The sequence below is a fragment of the Gobius niger genome (genome assembly GCF_951799975.1).
Source record: "Gobius niger genome assembly, chromosome: 12".
Classification (NCBI taxonomy): domain Eukaryota; kingdom Metazoa; phylum Chordata; class Actinopteri; order Gobiiformes; family Gobiidae; genus Gobius; species Gobius niger.
In genome coordinates this window covers 16,947,041-16,964,219 of record NC_136863.1, presented here as the reverse complement: position 1 = coordinate 16,964,219, position 17,179 = coordinate 16,947,041, and the positions used below count along the sequence as shown (strand labels likewise).

The 17,179-nt window shown below is 40.3% G+C and overlaps 1 protein-coding gene across 2 annotated transcripts in view; it reads left to right on the top strand.

Moving 5' to 3' along the window:
- LOC306971140 (guanine nucleotide-binding protein G(o) subunit alpha) overlaps window positions 1-17,179 on the top strand; it is an 84,952-nt gene that overhangs the window by 22,761 nt on the left and 45,012 nt on the right. The gene's annotated exons all lie outside the window — the stretch shown is intronic.

Sequence of the window (17,179 nt, the reverse complement as noted above, 5' to 3'; positions counted from 1 at the left end):
TCTCTCTGTAAGCACGACTAATTCTGGCAGTAAAATCTGTCGTGTAGCCTAGAATTGATCTGTCAGAAATTGAAATTGTTGTCGCGTAGCAGCGTGACGGACACACACCAGTGGGCAGGAAGCACTTGGGATTGAGCATGCTGCCAGAGACTGTTTCTGCGTCCCTGTTAAAACAGATTTATGAAGGTAGAGGAAGTGTGATGTCGATGTTTTTCTCAGGGAAATCCCTATATTGGCTAGAAATGTATTCAGTGCACTAGTGCCTAATACGTATTCACATTACAACTAGCATAAAACAATTCCGATTCAGATAGTTGAATTCGATTTGTTAATTCATTGGACAGAATAATCTTTATTGTCGTTACAACTAATACAACTCAATTTAAGATGTAATAAAGAAGAAATGAGACAGACACGCTTCACTCATCACCAGTGTCTTAGTTTCAAGATCATGAGGCAGCAGCCAGTGGGAAAAAACTGTTCTTTAGTCTTTTTGTCCTGGTCTTAGTCAACCTGTACCTCTGGCCTGAAGGTAACAGTTGAAAGAGTGAATGGGCCAGGATGTGAGGTGCCCCCCCTGATGTTTTGGGGATATTTGAAGCAGCGTGAGCAGTGTAGCTCTTTCAGGGAAAGGAGAGAGCAGCTGGTGATCTTCTGAGCGGTGTTGATGATCTTCTGAAGCGCTTTCCTCTGAGCCACTGTGCAGCTGATGTTTCTGGCAGATGTGGCACTTCCTTAGGACTGTTGGCATGCAGGTACACAGCGGAGTCCAGGCCAAAAGATGTTTTACGGCAGTGTCGGTAGAAGTGGACATTGGAACTGGAAACTTGCAGAGTTGCAAGATACTGTATTATCCCACGTTTCTTCAAAAGTAAATAATAAACAAAGTAATTGTCTCAAATTCCTCAGTGAAGGTAATTGCTTGTCATTTATATTCACTGCTTTTGAGAAATGTTTTTATTCAAACAATCAAGAATGTTCCAAATCCACTTTTTTTGCACTTTTTATGCCATGTTGTGTTTGATAATGTTTTGTAACAGTTTTGCACAGCTGCGTTTACTTCTGAATTGTAACTCAGCGCTTGTTTTCTCTGCGTGTCACTCTTATCTCTGAAGACCTATCATTAATTTTCAGGCTGAAACTTTAATCCATAGCAATAACAGAAAAATATTGATTGTAGATGACTGAGAGAGCAGACGCTTTCTGCAGTTTAGGCATGTCAGGGTTTTTGACGACTGGCAATTGTAATGAAATTCATATTGCAGAATATATAGTAACTAACTGTAATTTGTGTGGGAGATGAAAGAGGACAATGTTCTTCTTTTTTATAGCTCAGCAATACTGCAGTGGTGATGCTATGAGTACGATGAACCATTACTCATCTAGTCCTTATCTTCCATATAGTCTTGACCGGCAGCACGGTGGCACAGCGTTTGTGCTTCATAGCAAGATGGTCTCCGGTTCGATTCCCACTTGGACAGGGCCTTTCTGTGTGGAGTTTGCATGTTCTCCCCGTGTCTGTGTAGGTTTTCTCCAGGTACTCCAGTTTCCCCATGCACTAAAAACATGTAAAATAGGCCAGGATGAATGAGAGCGGATTTGAGAGTGTGACTAAGGGACAATGGATGCAAATTATCCCATGGCTACAATCCGATGTAGCGTGTTCTTTAACATACACTGTCCCTACCAAATAAACCAATAAATAAGTGACAACTATTCATTATGCTTATTTATGAAAGTATCCATTGTGGAATGGCTGGCAGCTAACCTTGTCGAGAGCTTGCCGAATTAACATCATGCCAGTCTAAGTTAGTTCTGCTTCTAAGCCCTCAAATCCCCCAATCACACGAATTTAGTGTATAATACGTTATTTGGGGGTTTGTGATCACAGACACACATCAGGTTTAATAACTGACAAAGGCAGTTGGCGCGTAGAGCACAAGTGGAAAGCATCTGACCATGATTATCATTTGAGCTATATCTACATTGTAGCTTTGATTTGCTGAAGCAATGGATATTGCATTGTAAATGGAAGGAAAGAATTATGACCCGTAAGTGAACCCTCAAGGGTATTATTTTGAGCGTTGTTCCATTACTGACACCCTCAGGAGTAGAGCATATCTCGGAATTTTAGTCCAGCACAGGCTTTGAAGAAACTTGATATCTAATGTGAAGGAAAATTCATATCTGTGGGTAAATTGTTTTGTTCAGGACTTGAGCTTTTAATGGTTTTAGATTTTTGAGATGGGTGGGTGAATGCTCAACTCACTGTTGTGTAAAGCAACAATCATTTATTTAACTTTTTCTGTTTGCCCTTGTTGCAGAAATACTCCAATCGAAGGTTGCTCGCAGCTCCAATTTAACCTGCCAGTCATCAGTAAATCTTAGCTTAACATCCCAACACAAAATGCATTGATAACTGAGGACAATATCATGTTTGCTCTTGCATATGTGTGATGGTCCACTCAGTGTATTTCAGGGAACTGGGGTGTAAATTACTAATAGAGTGAATGCACTTTGTACACCAAAATAATCCATTATAAGAGGGGCTATCATTACACTGCTGAAAGTGCCAGGCTCATATCTCTCGAACACACACAAACAGCAAGAAGCACAACCACCAGAAAGGCACATGGCATTGCTTTTAACCTTATCCAAAGGCACGGTATATTTTTATTCACAAGGCGTCCATTGATACTTGGTTAGAAGGCTGAAATAACAATACTCCTATTGATCAGAAAACAATCTCTGTGTGTTCAAATGTGCGGCCTGGCTTTGTGTGTCAGAGGTGACGGAAGGACCCTGAGCTGGAGGGAATTTTATTTTTGTTATCGATTTATGTGATGTGGTCATTAAGGTCAGAGATCAAGTGCTCGGGAAATTATTCTACTTCAGTGGAATCATGTGGATATGATATGGTGTTTAGCAAATAGGAAAGTGAAATGATGTTGTACTTCGTCATTGTGCTTTTGTAAGGAAGCAGTTCGTCATTGCGTTACAGATTGTGTAACCTTCCCGATCTTACTCTTAAGCCCACCCATTTACAAAAACATGCAAGGAATGATTGAATTTATGTCACAAACTGGGGGGAAAAAGTTTTATTTCATGATTGAAAAGTGGCATGTTATTTGATATAAGCTGAAGAGAAAAAGCATTAGGGGTAAATGGAAGGGCGAAAGTGGAGAGAAAGTGACAGTAATGCAGGATAGGACCAGGCTTCCATGTGTTTATAGGCTCTCCACTTCCCTAAACGTCACCCGTGTGAGCTAGATGTGCTTCACGGATGATAAAATCCTCAACCTTATTCATAATATGTACACAAACACCCGTCTTAACCATTTTGTCACCCATAATGTTCAATACTGTTTGATTTTACCTTAAAAAAAAGTGGGATTGGATATGCATCAAGAGGCCACTCCCCTCTTCTTTTAATATCTTAATGATGGACAACATGCTGTGCTTTCATATATGGATTGGGTTCACCTTTCATTTATAGAACGATATTTTCACTGATCACTCCTTTGCATTTTCGGAGCGTTCTGTGCAGAATGCCTGGAGCGCTTCGATGATTTCTATGATGGCACCGCTATTCTTTTCTGCGGCCATGGGTTGTTGCTGTGGTAACGCTGTGTTTTTGCCTCGCGCTCAACACATTCCACAAGCTCGTGTCCAAGGACGCTGGGACGCATGCACCGAGCGCACACGTACACTGATAACCGGCTGGAAATAGCCTGTCACTGCCCTCCTATGAATCTGCAAGTATCTGGGTTAAAATGTAGATTCATGTAATTCAACATAGTGATATAACCAGTGCAATAACACGAACTCAGCCTTTTTTTTTCTCATAAAGATTACATTAAATGTACATTTTTTGTGTGTGGGTATGATACAAGGGATTTATTTCTTTGGAGCCTTTCATGTTTTGGGAATTACTACAGCAACTCCTGAATAACAGTGCCCGATCTTAAAAGTAGGCCTAGAGCAATAGCTAGCAATAGGATTCTTGCCATCGTTCTTCTCTGCTCTGGCCGAGGGCTCCATTTTCTATACACTAATTGCTTGAGTGCACCAACACAATTCTCCCGGCGCAGCTTCCCCTCGCGAACATTATGTTTGTGCATGCGGGCTCAGCAGTAAATGTTGGATGTCCTCAGACCTGCTCAGAGGAGGAGATTGGGAGATGAACACGGTGGTGCCAGGAAGACACGCACTGTATCTGAACGAGGGGGGGGGTACAAATGTGCTAATAACAAAATCATTCAAAGTGTTCAAAGCTGTGTAAGATGCTGTAGTCGTTGCTAAGATTACTTCATCCCACTCAACACTAGGGCTACACAATTGCGGTCTAAATGAGCCTGGATGTGTAAAAAAAAAAAAAGTCTTGGTGAACTGAACTAAACTACTGCAGAAAAAAACCCTGCCATATTAGATATTTTGTTAATTACTGTGCAGCCTTATTCAGAAGTCATGCATATTCTTGAGGCAGTATTTCTAGGCTTTATTAGGAAATTAATATCGGGAAAGTAAATTTACAATTTTCCGAAACAAATTAGCTGCTGGTAAAGTTAGGAAGGTTGTGTTGGAGATATAAAATCAGTGTTAAAATTGTTTTTTACCAGTAACGATCATATCCGTGTCTTGTATTCAGCAGGAACCAGGAAAAACTGAATAATTCTGTTCCACTAAAGTAAAGTTTAGTAAACTGCAAAGATTATTTTTTATTTCCTGTAATTAATTAATGAAAAATAACATGTTAAAGTCTCAGCCCTAAAACAAATACATCTGGTTTTATTTTTTCATTTTTCTCAGTATCATTTTTCAAGCATGTCCGCGCTGCAGAGAAGAAAATTAAGGACGCAGCTGCTCCTGCACATGCATGTGCATGCACACACATCAGCTCACAACAGAAAAACACTTTGTGTCTCTGTGGACTTTTGAAGGGAGAGAGAGGAGCCAGATGATGGTGAGGTGGTGGGAACAGAGGGATGGCGTGAAAGGACACAAGATGAGGGAGGAGTATAGTCTGCAGACAGGTCGCTGCCTGTTGTTGTGGAAGCAGCTCATCCTTTATCCTCCAGGGCTACTGTGTGTCTGTGTGTGTCCAGGTCTGTGGACAACGCCCCTCTGAAGCGAATGCTCTCTGGGCTCATTAAAGAAGACAGCAGCCTGCACAAGGGCTCACCCAGACCTACACTCTGTCGACTGCTCTCACTTTGAAACAGCTCAGTAACTTCACTCTGTCATAAAGGCTGCACTAGATACTGTTTGGTTGTTTGGTTACTGATGGCATAATAATGCCTGAAATGATACTTCTAAGCACATGTAAACAGTAAGTCAGTGGTTTTTAGAGGTACTTTGTTTTGCTATATTTTGCCTGCGTTTATAGTGTATTTTCAATAGAAACAGTTGCATTACTATCCAAAAATAGCTGTTATGGCATTGGGCACAATGAACAACACATACAGTGTGTGACTGCAGTCCATTGTCTGAGGACCCTTCTCTAGATCTTGAGCTTGGTCTCCTCACAAATACTGTATCTAGTTAGCCTAACCTAGCTAAACCTAGCCTAGTCAAACTTAGTGAGTCATTTTCTGTTTTTGGACACAGATCTTTGTGTTGCAGACTTTTTCAGCACTCTCCTTTTTGTATGAGGCAACACTGACGCTGTTGTAACCGTGCAGAATAAGCTGCAACAACAGTGTAAAAGCATGACAAAAAACAACTGACTTCAAGCATCATGCTGTTATTACAAACAGATGAACTAAAGAATATTGTTATCTGTAGTATAGGGCTGCGCAATATTGCCAAAATATAGTTTATTTATTTGGTCTGGTCAGTGTAAATGAACCCACATGAGACTCATGCATGGCATGGGATAAGCACTCACGGACACACTCATATTAATCCGAGCCTATCGCGCATATTTTCAGTGTTATGGCGAAACCGGAGGAAACCTACTCAAACACGGTGAGAACTCTATGCAGAAAGGCCGCACATGGCTATAAGATCAGATAAGATAGGACTTGACTCACCTGTTACATCAGCTCTCAAGAAACACAGGGGGGTGCAAAAGACACAGGAAAATGTTTAATCATCTTCATCTAGTAACTAGAGGTATCTTATAAACAATGAATAGAAATCATTTATATATATATATATATATATATATATATATATATATGAATAATAAAAAAGGAAAAAAGAACTAAAATATAGAAATATCAAAAATATATCGCAAAATCATTCTGACTGAGATTGGTAGCACACAGCCCAATACAAACAAATGCATAATAACTTTAAATCAATGTGTGCATGAGTTTAGTTTGAATGAATAATTCATTTCACTATTAGGCTTAAAACCATTACCATAAGAGGCGAAGCGGACTATCATCTGTCTTGATTGGAAGTCAGAACAAAGGTTTTTCAGTCTGATCAATCGACAGAGCTGGACTCTAAACCTGCTCCCTGAAGTTAATAGTCCCTACACCAAGTGCAGAGTTTGGGAAGGGTCACTCAGGATAGCATTGGCCTCCTGTGGCCTGTTCATAGATACTCTGCAGGGAAGGGCACTCCTGCTCACCTTTAATTTTCCAAGCAATGTGGACTAATTGCATCAGCTTGTTTTATACTTGAACAAGGAGACTGCCGTACCAAACTGTGATGCTGTATCTCACTAGCCTCTACTAAACTGCATGATAGGAAATGTATGTTTTTGTTAACCCCATGGGCTCCCAGGCGCAAAAACAAGCGATGTTAGAGCCTGCCACAGAGGCTGTGTTAATGTGTTGTAAAAACACCAAAGTACTTAGTCCACCTGGGCCTGATGGTGGATAATTACAGGCCTGTGATCATTTATTCACCACAAATACATTTGGTTTCATTTGAGCTATTTAGTTAGTACTGTTTTACTCTTTTGTTTGTTTTGTATAATATTGCAAAATATATTCACACTATATCACACTATTTAAGACAGTTATCAAGTATTGTTTCTCATACTTGGCAGCCCAATGTAGATATTAGGGCTTCTACTCACAAATATAGTTGGATCTTCTATCATATAAAACAGTAAAACAATGTAGGTTCTCAGTCATCGAGGTAATAAATTAAAACTCAGTAAATCGAAAACAACTGGATTTACTTTAAAAAACAGTAACAGTAAAACAGTGTTTTTTTTAATGGCGGTACTTGGGCTTCCTCAGATGGTACTCAGGGTATCCACAGTTCCACACTTTACACATAATTGTATTGGATTATTAGGTTTATTGATGATGTATTATGTTGATTATGTATATTATAAATTAAATGTCTATTATATAGACCTTTTTAGACCTGATTTAATCTTATACTAGCCCTGCTGGCACTTGGGGGGTCAAATATATTATACGGTGTTAAAAGTTTGAGACCTAATGATGTAAAAATATGGTTGCTGTAATGGGTATCCCCAGCCTAGAGTTGCGCTGTCCAAACTTTTGCAACATTGGTGAAATGAAGACTGCCTGAGGCCAACAACCTCCTGACATAAGGTCCAAATGAGCTGCTCTGTGAAAGGAAAACCACATAATAGTAGTTTATTCAAATAGCAATGGGACCATCTGTTAGTCATGCAAGAGTGAACCGGACTCAACAAAATCATCCCTTTTTTTAACATCTGGAAAATAATGGTGACTCATACGGTTCAGCACATATACTGCATAAATACTCTGTCCAGCTTTCTGACTTTCACTTTGGTCTTTTGCTTTCTTATAGGCACGCAATTAGAATATTTCAAGTGCTGTCTTTTACACTTTAAAATGGGTAATTATGCCTAAAATATAATAGAAAATAATGCATTATGAATGTATTGACCATTGCATGCAGCTTTGAGTTTTTTCTTCTGTATAGATTTCTTCCTGCCAGGCAAAGGGCAGTGGTCACATGTCTGCTGTTTGAAGTTGAATTCTTTATTAAGTATGTGTATTTGAAGTGCTGTGGGCCTTCTTCCTGCAGTGCAGCGCTTTGATACCTGCCCCTCCTCCCTCACGTTTATTTTCAGCAGCAGCATCCTCCCTTTGTCTAATCCTTCAACCATCTCCATTTCGCTCTCCTCAAGCATCTCCCACCATCACTTTGTTTCTCCATTTCCCTAATTCTCTTCATCTTATATCTTTCAGGCCTTTCCTATTTAAAAAACGCTGCTATTCACGCTGTGAAGTTCTCTAAGATTTCTGGAGTTTCTTGTACGTTCCATAATGAAATACAAATAGACGTTTTAAAATTGTAAGTGAAGTTATTGTTGACATAAAAGCATTTTGAGGCTACATGTAGTCCATGGACAGTATTTGCTAGTCACCCCTAAAATGGTGGATTTCTCTGGCAACGCTAAACATACAACATTAAATTCCAAACTATGGTTATTGAGCTAAAAAACAAAGATTGTGCACTCAACGCATCACAATCTCCCCTCAAAATGCCTTCTGGTTCTTAATCCTCTGCCGGATTCCTCCCTGATTTATCCTTCCTTATTTCAATAGATCAATTGGCTAAGCTCTGTACATATCAGCCCATTGGTTGATTCAATCAATCCATGAAGGCGTTCGATCCGTCATTAGTTACTGCAGCTGCTAATTAGCGCTGCACTGACTGTAGCATGCTTTTAGACCCGCTGTGTGTCACTATACCACACACTTACACAGGGGTAAAAGGATAAATATAAACTGCAGGGAGAAGAGTGTGCTGCTGCTGAATTTGAGACTGTCACCGCAGAGAAATGAAGCGTATCCTAGCAACAGTAACAGGCCCTTATCCTGTACCTGAGGTTTAGGGATGGGTTTGTTCTCTTTCTGTCATTGTAAGTCTCTGCATTCTAAATCATCCAGGTTAACAAAGCAGCTTTAGTCTATTTTTTTTATTACGGGTGACAGTGGTGCAGTTGGTAGCAGGTCGTCTCATGATTGGAAGGTCGAGGGTTCGAATCCCTGCCAATTTACCATAAGCTCTACGGCAGATACAATTTGCATGGCTTTGTAAGGGGCTCTCCTGCTAATGACCGGGCTACAGTGAATGATAGATCAAGTGACAAATGCGTAAAATCCAGTCTTGGTCATAATCCGGCCTCAAAAGCTTTGTTTCCAAAAAAGTACAAGCATATCTTTGTCCAGGAACAGCCCAAACACGAGCCTCAAGTCAAATGCGCCGCTCTGTGCATGTTTTAACTTCACACTTAACGAGCACAAGGCCAACACGTGACTATCTATATTTATTGTACAATGCTACGGTTTTGTTTTCTATTTTGTTTTGCATTGTGGGATCAGGGGCACATTTTATTATCGAGCACCTTTGAAAAATTGGAAAACATTGCCAATTTTATTCTAGTATTTAATGAATAAATACCGATGCTGCAATTTATTTCAAAACCAACGTATTATTTGCTGTAATTGACACTGGCCCATGGGTCCTGCACCGTGGGATAGCTGAACCGTTGCAACCCCTACTGAAACACAATCATTCAAAAGATTATTCAATCATCATTCAAAAACTAAATAGAACTAGTGCTAAATATATTCTTTGAGCAACCAAAGTGCAAGCTTTATCAAGTAAATTCGCTTTTGCAATTGAACTCATGAACTGCTGTTGAATCTGACTGCATGCTTTGAAAGTGAAGGTTATAATCTCTACCAGGTCTCACAATTACATTTTTTAAAGTCACGGACATACAGGCAAGCAGGAAGTAGTTGAAGTAGTTTTTATTAAACCACCTAAAGATGTCAAAGGGCAGATTAGGTGTTTCTCAGGTTTGTGCATTGACGCATTGATGATGTAAATCCATGCAGTCCTTTGAAATCAACTTTGCGGAAGTGTGAAAAGCTGTGAGCTACTGGTCCATGTGTGGAACTGCATTTTGGGCGAAAACTGCGTCTCAGTGTTTAAAAAGCATGAAAAGTAGGCACTCTACGCTCAAGTGCAATCCGGGGCAAAAAAATGAAATGCTCGAATAACTCAGAAACTAAACACGTCTTCAACCTTAAGTGTCCGGGTTCCTTTACATCAATTTAAACTGCTGAAGGAGCCCAAAGCCCTGAGCTGCCTGAACAGTGCAGAAAGAAGTAAGGCAAACTGAGCCAGCGTACAGGCAGTGTTGTGTGAGGGCACAGGGGCAGTATTTCAATGTTGGCTCCAGTGAAGCAGCTGACATCTCTTGGTTGTGAGTCTGGTGAGGACCTGCGCCTGAAGACGTACAGGTTGGTTGTTATCTTTGGAGTGTGTTTGCCTGCTATTTCACATTGCCAGTTTTCGTCTATGAGATCCTGGCACCTCACACGGTCTGGGACGGGCTCCAGCGCCACGTGGTCTGGACAGGACATGGGCTGTGCGAGATGGAGGACTCATTCATCTCTCTGGGATAGTCACCGTGATGGGATTGCTCTCCATAGGTGGTGTTTGGTGCTCGTGAATCCTTCTTTCAACAACGTCTCATGATGAATTTGTTAATTAAACTGAAATTAGAGTAACACAAATTGATGGATCGCGCTATCAATATATCTGGCATGGAAATATTATCATCCGAGGCTGTTTCATTGTAGTAACTGGAATAAACGTTCATGTTGTTGTCTCATAGTACAATGGGAGGCAAGAGTAAGTACACCGTTTGGAATTTCTCACATTTCTGCCTAAATCCGTTATAAAATGTGGTCTGATCTTCATCAAAATCATAAGAATGAATAAACAGTGTCTGCTTGAACAAATACCACCCAAACATTTACGTTTTGTGATATTTTTATTGGCCACAACATGTAAACATTCACAAGACAGTGTCAGCCAGATACAAGGGTTCACTTACTTATTCCATGCTGTTGTGAATGTCTCAGGTCTTTCTGCCAAATATCTTGATAAACTTGTGAATTCATTTTTCCATTGATGATAGCAGGTTGTCCAGGCCCTGAGGCAGAGAAACATCCCCACACCATGATTTTCCTGCACCATACTTCACAGTGAGCATAGGGTTTTGATGTTGGTGTTGCCGATCCATTTTTCCTCCACACAAGACGTTGTGTGTTCCTCCCAAATTGTTCCACTTTGGGTTAATCAGTCCACTGAATATTTTTTCAGTGTTGCAAACCAAAGTTGAACAGTTTGGGAGGAACGTAAATGTTATGGCCAATAAAAATATGATAAAAATGTAAATTTGGATGGTATTAGTTTAAGCAGACACTGTTTATTAATTGTTATGATTTTAATAAAGATCAGACCACATTTTATGACCAGTTTAGGCAGAAATGTAAGAAATTCCAAACGGTGTACTCACTTTTTCCTCCCACTGTACATTATGTTGTTAAATTCACTTAAGGAAAAACATAACTTCCTAATCCTTATTTCAGCGAGTGTTCCCTCATCAACAACTATAACAACTATTATATACAGCTATTATAACTAGTGCAGATTTTGGTCTTTGCTATTAAGCTCTCAGAAGGCTGTCTTGTGGTGTATTTACCTTTTTATGCTATCCATTTTTCTAACAAAAGAAATCTTATCAATTATCTACATGAATTGATTTGTGCTTGTTCGAATGTTCCTAAAATTTTAATGTGTTCTCTTTAAATGGAGGTTAGGTCTTCATGGCCCCACCCTACAGTATGTGAGGATGTTCATGCTAATCTGCATAATCTCTGTACTGAAGAAGGCCATTTTCTTGTTTTACTTGAAGGTACTGGTAGCAGTAAATCTGCCTCAATGCTATTTCAGGATTGGATAGAGTGAATCAGTTTTAGTGTGAGATACAAGGGCTTCATGAGAGGGTATGCATCATTTTCATTCTAAACAGAACGCTCTACGTTCAAGCTCAATGTCAAAACAAATGACATAAAATGTGCAATTGATTTACATTTACCCGTTTTTTAATCCAAGTCTCCATATGCCTCGCCACTGCTTTTCGTCGGAGCGTAGATGTTCCTGCTGTTAGAGATATACAGCGTTGCATTCTGTATATCTGCATTCCAGTTCGTCTGCAGGAGTGGCTTTTAGATAGCACGCCTGCAAACCACGTCAAACTGCATTAGCGCAGAAAGACTGGGAGAAGGAGCTGGAGGGGAGGCACTGGCACACAGAGCTGGTCCTTCAGCGGCCCTACAGAGAGTGTCCTGCAGCCCTGCTGGAAAAGCTCCACATTCAGAGCTTGATACACAGAGAGAGTGCCCCCGCGCTCTGTTGCCAGACTCATGTGACAGGCACATGGACCTGCCCCGCCACATCACGCTGCAGTATGATCCACCAATTACTGCATTTGTTGTTTCCTGTCGCCCGAGTCCCAAACTGTGACATTTACCTTTACGGAGTCAAGTTTGTTTCATTGTGAGTAATGTTTGGCTAAAAAAGAATATTTAGTCTTATTGTCTACATCTTGAAACCCCCTGAAGAAGACTGCCCATGTTGACCTCTGATATGCAGTTGTGGTCAGTCAGCTGTAACGTTTCTGTCGGAGTGACTTGTGTGTCCAGCGCAGTGCAGAGCTGTGGGCCTGGGGACTGGGCTCTCTCAGGTGCACAGAGAGACGGAGCATGGACTGACTCCCCAGAGGCCAGCAGCACAAAGGCAGAGAGCTGAATGATGTCCCCCAGGTGTGCCGCATAATGAATAGACAGACCAGCAGTGCACTTTATATTAGTCAGTTTAGAAAGTACTATGTGAGTGTTCTAACAAGCGGTGCACGATATGTAAAGGTGCTTTATTGTGACCTGCATTTTCCCATTTGGACATCATTTAAAGCAGTGCTAAGTAACTCATGCCCCTAGAGGCCATAAGCGCCGCTGCAGGTGCTGTAGCATGTTGCGGTTTTTGCTCATTAATGGTCCGTGAGAGTAAATACTACACTGATTAAAAAGACAAAGGGAGAGAGGGATATTGCTCATCCAATTTACACAATGGAGATCATTTTTTCACTCAAACTTGGGTGTAAATACTGTTTAAGTGGCTGGCAGCTAGCTTTGCCCGTTAGTCTTCATGATTCTATTAGTGTGTATTGGTGGCTCCAACCCGGAGGCAGCGACATTGCAATTGTGGTTTTCTGGTCAGAGACACTAGGGGGAGATGTATCACTGTATCACAATCTCTTAAAATGATCATCTTAGAGATCAGAACACGATTCTTATCCTAATTTTGCTAGCCTTTGATCTGCTAGTTGTGCTCTTTCTATCCAACCGCTGGATTCTTATTCTTTACATGATTGAGAATATTTCAGTTCACCAAGTAATTACTGATATGAATTACCTTTTTTTAATTGCAGTAATAGCAGACCGGGGAAAATTCTTCTTGTGTATATATTTTTGTCTTTGCGAACAACATCAGGACCAGAATAATTAATCTGGGAGTCATGGCGAGTCAGTTCAGGGCTCAGAAGTACAGCGCACATCATGACAGCTCACCGTAATGAAGAGACCCTTTCTCTGAGGGGCAAAGCAGCTTTTTCCTCAATTGAATGATTAAGGATTGATTGAATGATGGGCCATTGCACGAAGTATAATTGGATGAGAAACAGTTGCCAAGTGAAACTGGATTTGGAGGTTTCGATGAAGTGCTTAGGTTTCTCAGGTTTGGGATGCAGCTTGTCTATGTTCTCCAACTTACCAAACCCTCTACAGCAGGATATTGGCAGTAAACTTAATAATTTATAGCCAAATAGCTGTAAAATGTACAGTGCTTCAGGCAAATGTAAACACGATACACTCAATGTTTTATCACCAGCTCCATTTTGAGCCCTGATTTTCAGCAATGCTCCATCTCCCTTTAGATAGACTGACGCAGGAACAAGAACAAACAAAATATTTCCAAACAGTTCCTAAATTTTATTAAAGCTGTTGATCCTTAATCCAGAGAAAAATGCATTGCTGTCCGCATTTCCTTTTAATTGTCAATCCTGTTGGCTCATCTTCTTTGCGTCTTCCATAGCGAGGCTTCTCTGCTCTGTGCTGTTTGCTGGCTATTAGCTATTATCCACAGCTAAATATAGACAGCTGCCAATAAGATTAAAACATAACCCCCTCCTTACAAACCTCGCCCACATCTGTCTGTTATGTTTTTAACAACACACTTACTGACATCTTTGATATGGATATCGTGCACTGATGTTCAAGACTTTTATCTACATTAATTAAACCGTGCAGCTCGGTTGAAAACATGATATAACAAGTGATAAAATGGCAAAGTGGACAACCATTTTAAATTTGGAAATCTTTGATCTTGCTGCTGAAGGAATATGATGTGATGTTTCATCTGTCTTTCAAAGTTAGTGTGTTGATCCAAATCTCAGTGGTTCAGATCCCACTCTTGAGGGGCTGATGCCGCAGATCGGTCACCTCACTTCCGTCAGGCTACTCTCAGGCAGCTGTGGTCTCAGTATGAGCTCGCCACCGCTGTACTTCTGTGTGGGGAGTGAATAAATATTGCCTGCAGAGAAACGCTTTTAGAAGCTTGTCAAGCTTGCAAACTGCAATTAAGATGTAAGCCAGTACTATTATTATCCTCTCAGAAAAAAAAGAAACCAACCAGTGTCTGACTTGTGAAATATCAAATATGGCTGCCTTTTGAGCGGTTAATTTGTGTTGAGACAGTTCACTGCCTTAAGCTTAAGTGCAAGTGCTTGTGTAGTAAAATATGTATGTTTTTCGATTATGTAAAACAGTGCAGACATTTTTTAAAGGGGGAAAAAGAGCAAGTAACAATATTCGTCATAGTTATAGGTCAATGTTTATTCACAAAATGGTGTTACATTCCTTGTTTTATTTTCCTATTTCCTTCTCAATGACAGTGTGCACGCACTGTGTGGTTAATAATAGTGGGTGCACTTGTGTCTGTGAGCTGGCTCTGCCTTGTACATGTAAATTATGAAGGACATTTGAATCTATATTTGATGACTGACTCTTATTTAGGAGCCAGTTGTCAGAGCGTGATGGCAGCAGTGGGACTCTGTGGAGGCTTGTTGCCCCTGCACCGTTTTATCTTCTTTAAACTGGTATGTGCCTTAAGTATTGAAGCACAGAGGCATTGATAGAAGAAAGAGCCAGACACAATTGGATTTCTGATTCATTGTTGCAGTGAGTTGCATTGGGAGGCTTGTCTTGTGCACATTTCTACAGGCTGCAGTCAGTGCAACATATCTCCTCAAGATAAAGTGCTGGACTGAATTCCAGATATCTTCACTTTAGGGAAAGCTAATTGGTCATAGCTTTAAAAAGCTCATACCAATGCAGGAAAGCATTGACAAAGAACCTGGATGAAGATGTAGCAAATGATAAACAATTCTAGATTCTAAAATTAACAATCTTGGAGGTTTTGGATGCTTATTGTCAAGACCAATAAGAGAGGTGTACTTACTAGGGAAAGATACATGGAAAGTTGACAGTATTTGTTTGGTGTACACTGATAAATAGCCAAATGTCAGTCATGTTCTTCATTAGGCGCTAAATTTGTGTTTGAATTTAGTGTGCATTTAACACAGTGAGCCCGAGTGCTGATAGTCTGTGCCTGAGCAAAAAAGCACAAAGATGGTGCAGACCTCTTGGGACTTGTACTTGAGCTGTTCTGGTGCACGTTATTAAAGCACAACTGAATGTTTCTCCCCTTTTAGTTGATGAGACTGGTTTCTATGGGAACAATAGCAGTGTGGCTCTAGGTCATCAGTCTTTGTCCGCTGTATGGATCGGCGCCAAAAAGTAATAGCTTTGTCCTTGTGTTTCGAGATGTGGAGAAAGAAATAATATTCTGAAGCACATTATTGCTTTGGATCCTGACTTCCATGAGGGAATGTTAGCATTAATTCTTTCAAGTGTTTCAGAAGGAAATCCAAAGTTTAAACCATGCCTGCCCACAGCAACCATTATTTTCCTCATGATATGTTTGTTTTGTATCTTATACATCCTGTACATTGTCTAAAATAAATAATTCCACAATTACCGCTGATTGCCATCTTATAGACACTTTCTTTTTTTTCCGTCCTACATAAATTCTAACTTCAATATGGGCTATGTGTTCCTGCCTGTGCTGTTTGTACACTGCTTTGGCATTTGGAGTCTAATCAATGCCCTGCTGACTACCGCTGCTAATTGAAGGTTAGCAGATACCATCAGCGTGTGGTTCTCCTCTGCTTCTTTGCCCTTCTGTCTTCCTGTATGCACGCCTTGATATCAGACTCACATCTTCTGCACTTTCTACAATGTAGGTCACATCTTGCATATTCACATTTTTTAATTTTAATATGCTAGCAAGTATGTATATATATTTTTTAATTTCAGGAATACTTTTGCAGGTAATTGAATTTCATTTTATTTATTTCATTTTTAAGTCAGTTGTTTCTTAATTGAGGCTTATCTGCAACGTAACCTTCAATAGCCACAACTTAGTCCAACTTCTTCATATCTTATGCTTCTGCACTTTATTTTCTGTTTATTTGTTTGGTCGGGACAGTGCATGTTAATGAAGAGAGTACCCGAAAGAAACCTACAAGTACAGTAGTAATCCCTTCTGGTCATGTGTGACCCATTTTCCTCCGTGCATTAGTCACACTGCTCCTTTTGTCTAAGTTTAGTGCATGTTTGGACAGAAGGGTCCAGTATGTGAAGCTGTAGTGTCATGTCAACCTGACTTGGTGTACATGTACATTATTACGCAACACGCACAAGCCGATGGATAGGTGATTAATTTTGTAGTCTGCTGTTACCATGGCAACACTGGCACCTGTGAAAAATGGGGAGAAGTTGGGGAGAAGGTTGATCTATAAAAATAGCAACAACATGTCAAAGGACACTCAAACTACAAAAGGATCTATGCTTTTTTTGGTTAGAAAAAATACCACAACTACTCCTTGTCTTTGTCTGACATCCTCGTACACTCAGTGCCTGCCCCTCTAATTCATCTTTCTTCAATTATTAACTTCATAAAAAGCCGCATCTGCCGGTTCATCAATAATGTAGCCTTAAATGGGGTGTCCCCAGTGAGCTAGGGGGGTAGAGGCGTAAGACCCATTCCCCAGTGCTTGAGTAAGATGGAAAAAGCACATCCATAATGCTCGTGCTTGGCCATCTCTTCCAGTTTTTCAAGAACTGGAAGCCTTTTGTAAATACCCTCTGCTGTCGAACAGTGATTCATCTGGATATTCTTTAGCTTTACTGCTGTTTCTATTTAAGTATAGGCATCTTCCTGATGGATTCACAAT